At 39.3% G+C, this 8,887-nt stretch overlaps 1 long non-coding RNA gene across 4 annotated transcripts; it reads right to left on the minus strand.

Moving 5' to 3' along the window:
• Window positions 1-2,542: 2,542 nt before the first annotated feature.
• Window positions 2,543-6,350, minus strand: LOC119309344. 4 transcript variants are annotated; one of them, XR_005150462.1, is made up of 3 exons: window positions 5,815-6,350; window positions 4,742-5,025; window positions 2,543-3,175 (listed from the first exon to the last, which is right to left on the minus strand). It is a non-coding gene; the product is annotated as an uncharacterized LOC119309344 (long non-coding RNA). The 4 variants fall into 4 exon arrangements; XR_005150464.1 differs by having other exon boundaries at window positions 2,543-2,987; window positions 3,063-5,025; XR_005150463.1 differs by having other exon boundaries at window positions 2,543-4,844; window positions 4,939-5,025; window positions 5,815-6,349.
• Window positions 6,351-8,887: the final 2,537 nt, after the last annotated feature.

The raw sequence follows: 8,887 nt of genomic DNA on the forward strand, positions 1-8,887 counted from the left end.
GCAGAGTGCCGCTGAAGGCTCCAATATGAGATCTCGCGGATACAAAAGGTTACGGTGGTGGAAATTGTGTTTCGTGGTGCTCCTCGATGTTTTTGGGGTACGTAGGTATATATAGGAGGAAGAAGTACGTTGGTGGCCTCCCGAGGGGCCCACGAGACAGGGGGCGCGCTCTATAGGGAGGGGGCCCTATCTCGTGGGGTCCTCGGAAGCTTATTGACTTGCACTCCAAGCTCTCCGGATCACGTTCGTTCCAAAAATCATGCTCCCGAAGGTTTCATTCCGTTTGGACTTCGTTTGATATTCCTTATCTTCGAAATACTGAAATAGGCAAAAAAACAGCAATATGGGCTGGGCCTCCAGTTAGTGGGTTAGTCCCAAAAATGATATAAATGTGTAAAATAAAGCCCATAAACATCCAAAAGGGGTAATATAATAGCATGGAACAATCAAAAATTATAGATACGTTGGAGACATATCAAGCATCCCCAAGCTTAATTCCTGCTCGTCCTCGAGTAGATAAATGATAAAAAGAGAATTTTTGATGTGGAATGCTACCTAGAATAATTCATAATGTAATTTTCTTTATTGTGGCATTAATGTTCATATCCAAATGATTCAAAATAAAAGTTCATATTGACAAAAGAAATAGTAACACTTCAAGCATACTAATCAAAGTAATCATGTCTTCTCAAAATAACATGGCAAAAGAAAGTTCATCCCTACAAAATCGTATAGTTAGTCACACAAAGATGTTCCCAACTTCTATACCCCCGATGACAAGCCAAGCAATTGTTTCATACTTAAATAATCTCAAACTTTTTCAACCTTCATACATTACATGAGTGTGAGCCATGGATATAGCACTATGGGTGGAATAGAATATGATGATGGGGATTGTGTGGAGAGCACAAAAAAGGAGAAAGTCTCATATTGACGAGGATAATCAACGGGCTATGGAGATGTCCATCAATTGATGTCAACATGAGGAGTAGGGATTGCCATGCAATGGATGCACTAGAGCTATAAATAAATGCTCAACAAAAGAAAACTAGTGGGTGTGCATCCAACTTGCTTGCTCACGAAGACCTAGGGAATTTGAGGAAGCCCATCATAGGAATATACAAGCCAAGTTCTATAATGAAAAATTCCCACTAGTATGAAAAAGACAACTTATGAGACTCACTATATGAAAAACATGGTGCTATTTTGAAGCACAATATATGAGACTCACTACATGAAGAACAAGGTGCTACTTTGAAGCACAAGTATGGAAAAAGAGATAGTAGCATTGCCCTTTTTATTTATTTATTTATTTATTTTCTTTTTATTTCTTCTTCTTTTTTTGGGCCTTTCCTTTTTTTTGGCCTTTCTTCTTCTTTTTTTCTTTGGGCAATGTTCTAAAAATGATGATCATCACACTTCTATTGATTACAACATATGAATTACAACTCGAAACTAGAACAAGATATGACTCCATATGAATGCCTCCGGCGGTGTACCGGGATGGTGCAATGAATCAAGAGTGACATGTATGAAAAATAATGCATGGTGGCTTTGCCACAAATACGATGTCAACTACATGGTCATGCAATGGCAATATGACAAAAGTAATGTATGTCATGATGATGATAAACGAAACAGTGCAAAGTTGCATGGCAATATATCTCGGAATGGCTATGGAAATGCCATAATAGGTAGGTATGGTGGCTGTTTTGAGGAAGATATAAGGAGGTTTATGTATGACAGAGTGTATCGTATCACGGGGTTTGGATGCACCGGCGAAGTTTGCACCAACTCTCAAGGTGAGAAAGGGCAATGCACGGTACTGAAGAGGCTAGCAATGGTGGAAAGATAAAAGTGTTTATAATCCATGGACTCAACATTAGTCAAAAGAACTCATATACTTATTGCAAAAATTTAGAAGTCATCAAAAACCAAGTACTACGCGCATGCTCCTAGGGGGATAGATGGTAGGAAAAGACCATCACTCGTCCCCGACCGCCACTCATAAGGATGCACAAGCCAGGCACACTTCATGTTTCAAATTTTTTACACAACTTTAACCATACGTGCATGCTATGGGACTTTCTAACTTCAACGCAAGCATTCTTTAAATTCATAATCACCCAACTAGCATGACTTTAATATCACTACCTCCATATCTCAAAACAATTATCAAGCATCAAGTTGATCATAGCATCCAATTCACTTCCTATGATAGTTTTTATTATACCCAACTTAAATGCTCGTCATTCTAGGACCAACTTTATGATAACTAGATGACACGTTGCGCCCATGGCGCAAAAAGCGAGAGTGAGCCGAGTATTGAAAGCATGCATATTTCATTGATTTAGAATCAGTTTTATAGATACTTATATCCAATTACATGGTACCGTAATATACCAAAAAGAAGAAATGAGATCACTTGACAATGGCATACATTTGTTTTAGAGAAGATGCCAAATGGCGCAAGGTCCCAGCTCATACCAAGTAATTTTCTAAAAATACTTATCAACGTGGCAATACTTTGTATCTTTCATAATGCTTCAAAATGAGGAGAATGATTATTTGAAAATATGTTTGTACCCTTTTCTATAGTTGGTACCACTTTTTTCTTGTTTTTTTACAAATTCTATGCTAATCAGGAATAAAAAGAGAATACACTGGTTTATTATACATTTATCAGCGTACCAACTGACATGGGCCTAATTTGTGTCTCTTTGCCTGGATCTAATCTAACCCATTGTGGCAAATAACATAGATTCATGCCTCTTCTAGCAGTAGGTCTACTGTGTCTTAGGGGTAGTGGTAAATACATCACAGTAACATGCATTCAGCAAAAGTGTCCTTCCCTGAGAACAAAAGATGGAGGCAAGTTCTTCAATGACTTTATAAGGTCCTTCTCCTAGTTGCTTGTCTTGGCCTGCAGCTTCACTGGTCATTCATGTGGTTGTTATTGTCGCTGCACCAAATAATCCTTCTCTTTTCTGTAGATATAAAAAACACACCTGACAACCTTGGAGCACATGAGCATAAACCATCAATTTGCAATATCAACTTACATATTGGCATCCTGTTCCAAGAACAGATTGAGGGGAACATTTCAGGCAGCAGAGCATGCAACATGGGAAATTCTAAAACATATGACAACAGCTGCTCTTGCGACTTGCTTTCACTGTGAAAAAAAACATTCAAATATATATTTTTTGAGTACCAAGAAATCAAGGCAGAAGGCACCTAAAAGGTAACAATTGACATGCAACAATTGTAAGAAGATAGTTGTCTTGGTTTGGCTGAAACATATGAAGGGAAGAATCTGGACAAACAGTGGAAGGATCTGAGATCCAACCACCACAGTTGGATGGAGGCGGTTGGGTAAAGGAGCAGGGGAGGCCGGATTTGCTCATCATCTCCCTCGTCATCCGCATCGGCTGCTGCATTGCCGTCCTCGCCGGCTGCTGCGCCAAGAAGTTAAGGAAGGAGGTTGACTGCTCTCGCCAACGCTCTTCCCAACCAGACTCATCCTCCTCATGGCATATGACATGTTTGGGCATAATCAGTTTTCAGTCTAACCTGCATGTCTAACTGTATTATTTTTCTAATTTCGTCTATTGACTACTTTTGATGCTTCCGAGTTTATCACATGAGTGCATCTGCAGTATTTTGGTATTTGGTTTTCTTTCATTTCATTATAATTATTTCAAAAATAAAGCGAGAAAATTGACCCAAGGGAGTATCGAGACGTAAGATTATATTCAGACTACATTTGCTCTATACGATTAATGTATGAAGGTGTGAAGCCATGTTCAGACGTTTTTCTAACATGTGTCCATGTCATCCTCCTCCTGACATTGGAAGGCTCTTAGTAAAGGTAGTGTTTGTATTTGTATTTCCTTTTACCAGAGGGCATTAGAAAGTGAATAGTTAAGTTAAAGTGTTTGCAGCAAATGATACAAATTTTAAAAGCAGATATTCAGAATCTTGTAAAGATAGATAGAAAGACGCATGAGATCTCCGAAAACTACATGAGACATTTCAGGGTTATTTAGTTCCAATGGTTGAACATGCTTGTAACTTTGATTCAAAACTTCAAAGCTCTTTGAAGCAACATAGATTGGGTTTAGAAGCTAGAATCATACAAACTGACAGTATAGGAACATATATTATCTTACTATAATAAAAATATTGATGCTTGTCAACTTAGTTCCTGATCAGCAGTACCAAAAACCAAAATAGTCAAGGATAAACAATTAAACCCATGAAAATTCAAATATCAAACTAAAACAAGATTGATTGCTTGCGCCTACACTAAAGTAGAAGAAAAAGATCAACATGCGACACTAAAGAATGAGTAACAACTGCAGAAAAAAATGCCTGCTAGATGCTAATTCTCGACTATTGCATGCAGAATTAAATTAGAAAGGTGCAGTCATGAAGACCAAACAAGTGTACATATGGCATCCCCATTCTCTAATAGCGAAAATAGAACAGACATCCAAAGTAAAAAATCAATTCATATGTGTTAAGGCTGGAAGAAATATTCTAATATAAGCGATAATTCAGCGATGCAAACCCAATTTAAAATTTCCATTCCTACCAATGTAGATGAAATAATAAATCTATACATTCAGTGTGCTATTTTATTTGGATATACTAATGAGAAAATTAGGGAAGTGGGAAACCACTTCAGACCACATTTGCTTACAGGTGAGCTTATCGAAAAAACACCTATGCACTTTACCTTTTCAAAAGAAGGAAGCATTTATGCAACTCTTCGATAACTGAATCAACTTTCAGGTGTATATACGCTATAAGAAGAACAAAGTCAGTTGTTCCATTCTTCGCTACATGAGGGAGGATGAAGATGGAGGATTGAAGCAACAAGCTCTAAATTGGAAGATAAAGGTTGACTGGAGATATAATCTGTGTGTTGCTCACCTTGGCATCTTGGTATCAGGTGCGCCCGCTGTCACTTGACGTCTTGACCACCGCTGCTACCATCTATCCCAGCTACTGCAGCATGCACTGCCATTTAAAAGAAAAGACTATTCATGCATAGAAAAATCATAGCTGCAACTTGGAACGGCATGTTCTAGTAGCAATCCTAGATATACAAAGAGAGGCTTAGTCAGAAATTAGTTGGGTGTCACACTACTATCGGGTGTTGCAAACAGATGTCAATGATATGCAAGTTTCTTTTCGTTAAGAGCGGTATCCATTTAGGTGTCCCCTTTGCATCATAATATGGAAATTCAGTTCTGATACACCATTTTATTCAGCCACAGACACCCAGGGTCAAAATCCCCTATTGTTTTCACCAAAAAATCAGATCAGACAAGAGGGAAAGACCACTTCGAATTATAATTAGCAAAGCACCATCCACTCTAAAATGAGGCAAACAAGGCGCACATTGCTGCGCCCGTCCATTGTAGAGAAGGAATAACGGTTCAAATTGCAGCGCTTCAAGTATACAACCATAGAGAAAGGTCGATTGATTTATTGAGAGGCCATATGTCCACTTCAAAACTCGTCGCCGGTATCTAACTTCCTATTCTGACACATATTTATTACCAATAAAAAGTTAGCATTCAATTTTGAAGTAGAAAAGCAAAAACGCCCTTGTTTGTAATGGCACTTGAACACCAAAGCGAGGAATCCTTCACAGTGATAGGACATGATGTAAAATCAATTCCACACTACCACCATCTCATACGTGTAATGGAAAAGAAGATGAGCTTCAAAGTGACGGAAGATTGATCTGCTATAACAATATTATCATCAGTTTTAATAGGCAAAAGTTTAAAGCAGACTCACCGTGCTTCCCCACTGGTCCTCGACGACGGCCTCCGGATCGCGGTCGAGCAGCAGATCAACGACCTTGGCGTGGCCCTCGACCAATCCAGGAGCAGATTGAGCCGCCACAGACCGCGAGGTCACGCCCGACTTCGTCCGCGCAGGCCTGCGGCAGCCGGTGACCCTCTCCCGTCCGCTGGCACACCTCCCTCTCCTCTTTCTCTCTCCTGGAGCAGCTCGACATGGAGCGATGCCGGTCGACTCCATCGAGCAAGGAGGATGGATGGAGCCATGGATGAGCGGCAGAGCACGGGTGTCGCGTGGAACCAGCGGCGCGACTGAAGGGAAGGAGGGGATCTCGAGCACCGGGGAGAGAAGGTCGCGTCGGCCGCCGCATGGAGCCGGTGGCACGATGGGAGGGAAGGAGGGGCCTCGAGCGCCAGGGAGAGAAGGCCGCGTGGAACCGGCGGCGGCGCGATGGGAGGGAACGAGGGGATCGGGGAATGGAGAGCACGGGAGAGAGGGGAGGGGAGGGGAGGGGAGAGGAGATATTTTCACGGGAGCCCTGCTCACTATTTTTTTCCTCGCGCGGTGCAGCCTTTTTCTTTGTTTTTCCCTCGCGCGATGTGCCTGTTGTGCACTGTACGCTCGCTTTTGTTTTTTCCCTCGCGCGCTGCCTGTCGACGTGGATGGCGCGAGCTTGTTTAGCACCCCCTTCATCCTTTATAGGTTAGATAGCAAATACCATGCTGTTTTAAAAGACTCTCAAAATAATATAAGTGAAGCATTAGAGACTAGCAATTTCTTCAAAATTAAACCACCGCCGTGCTCTTAAAGATATAAGTGAAGCACTAGAGCAAAAACTATCAAGCTCAAAAGATATAAGTGAAGCACATAGAGTATTCTATCAAATCCTAAGCAAATAGGCTTCTCCGAAAAGGTGTGTACAGCAAAGATGATTGTGGCAAACTAAAAAGCAAAGACTAATATAATACACGACGCTCCAAGCAAAACACATATCATGTGGCGAATAAGAATATAGCTCCAAGTAAAGTTACCAATGAACGAAGACGAAAGAGGGGATGCCTTCCCGGGGCATCCCCAAGCTTAGGCTTTTGGCTATTCTTGAATATCTTGGGGTGCCTTGGGCATCCCCAAGCTTAGGCTCTTGCCACCTTTTATTCCATACTCCATAAAAGCTTTACCCAAAACTTGAAAACTTCACAACACAAAACTCAACAGGAAATCTTATAAGCTCCATTAGTGAAAGAAAACAAAATCACCGCATAATGTACTGCAATGAACTCATTCTTTATTTATTTTGGTGTTAAACTTAGTGTATTTCAACTTCGTTATGGTTTATAAACTAATTTACTAGCCATAGATGCATTGTAATAAGCAAACAACACACGAAAAACAGAATGTGTCAAAAACAGAACAGTCTGTAGAAATCTGTAACTAACGCAAACTTCTGGAACTCTAAAAATCCTACCAAAATAGCAAGTACTGGAAAATTTGTTTATTGATCAGCAGAAAAACGAATCAATGCAAAATCTCGTTTCTGCGATTTATTGATTTTTTTATCGTAAGCGCAAAGTTTCTGTTTTTCAGCAGAATCAAATCAACTATCATCATAGTTTATCCTATAGGTTCTACTTGGCACAAACACTAAATAAAACATGAAAACACATCTAAACAGAGAGTAGAAACAAAATTTAACACTAAACAGGAACAAAAACAAAGAACATAAAGAAAATTGGGTTGCCTCCCAACTAGCGCTATCGTTTAACGCCCCTAGCTAGGCATTGAGATTTCAATGATGCTCACATGAAAGACAAGAATTGAAGCATAAAGAGAGCATCATGAAACACGTGACAAACACATCTAAGTCTAACATACTTCCTATGCATAGGCATATTATAATCAAACAAATTTGTAAGGCAAGCAAGAACTAGCATATGCAAGGAAGAAGAAAGAGACGATAGCAATCTCAACATGAAGAGAGGTAATATAGTAACATGAAAATTTCTACAACCATATTTTCCTATCTCATAATAATTACATGTGGGATCATAAGAAAATTCAACAAAATAGCTATCACATAACATATTCTCAACATGATCCACATGCATGCAAAGTTGACACTCTTCCTAAATAGTGGGATTAACATTAACTAAAGTCATAACCTTTCCGAACCCACTTTTATCAAAAATATCATAGGATTGAACATACTCGAAATATGTGGGATCTAAAGTTGACACTCTTCCAAACCCACTTTCAATATTATTGCAAACACTATTATCAATCTCATATTCATCATGGGGCTTAAATAAATTTTCAAGACCATAAAAAGAATCACCCCAATCATGATCATTGCAACAAATAGTAAACATACCAAAACTAGCATCCCCAAGCTTAGGGTTTTGCATATTATTAGCACAATTGACATCAAGAGAATTTATAGTAAAATCATTGCAATCATGCTTTTTATCGAAGGAACTACCAAGTATGGGTGCAATAGCAACGATCTCATGTTTAACATACGGAACTATAGCAAATTCGTCTTCATAAATATCGGCACCATGGCCACAAGAATAGCAAGCATCATGTTCGTCAAGGTATATTTCAACCAAATCATCGGAATCATCATTATCTATAGATTCATGTATATCATTATTTTCTTCCAAAGCAACGGTCATTTTTTCAATAAATTCTTGGACATAGACATTATGAGCAAAGTTTTCATTGCAATATTTAAGTATGACGGAATTTTCAGACTTGTTGAGAGTAAAATCATACTTTTCAATCAAAGAAGCAACTCCATGAGCACCCTTAAAAACGACAAATTCTTCAATTTGTTCGATATCATAGTAACTATAAACACCCTTTGCATAAGAAGATAAGATTTCATTATGGTTCAACTCACATAGGTAGGGAAGGTGTTTTTTAGGGTTCTTAGAGCAACAAGTAAAATCACAACTTTCACAAAGATTCCAAGCATAGCATAGCAGACTATTTATATGATACCATAAGACCTTCCCTTTTTCAGACAAACGACGACGCACAAAATGAGCATTCTCATCTAAAGATTTCC

Source organism: Triticum dicoccoides, chromosome 5B (assembly GCF_002162155.2).
Source record: "Triticum dicoccoides isolate Atlit2015 ecotype Zavitan chromosome 5B, WEW_v2.0, whole genome shotgun sequence".
Classification (NCBI taxonomy): Eukaryota; Viridiplantae; Streptophyta; class Magnoliopsida; order Poales; family Poaceae; genus Triticum; species Triticum dicoccoides.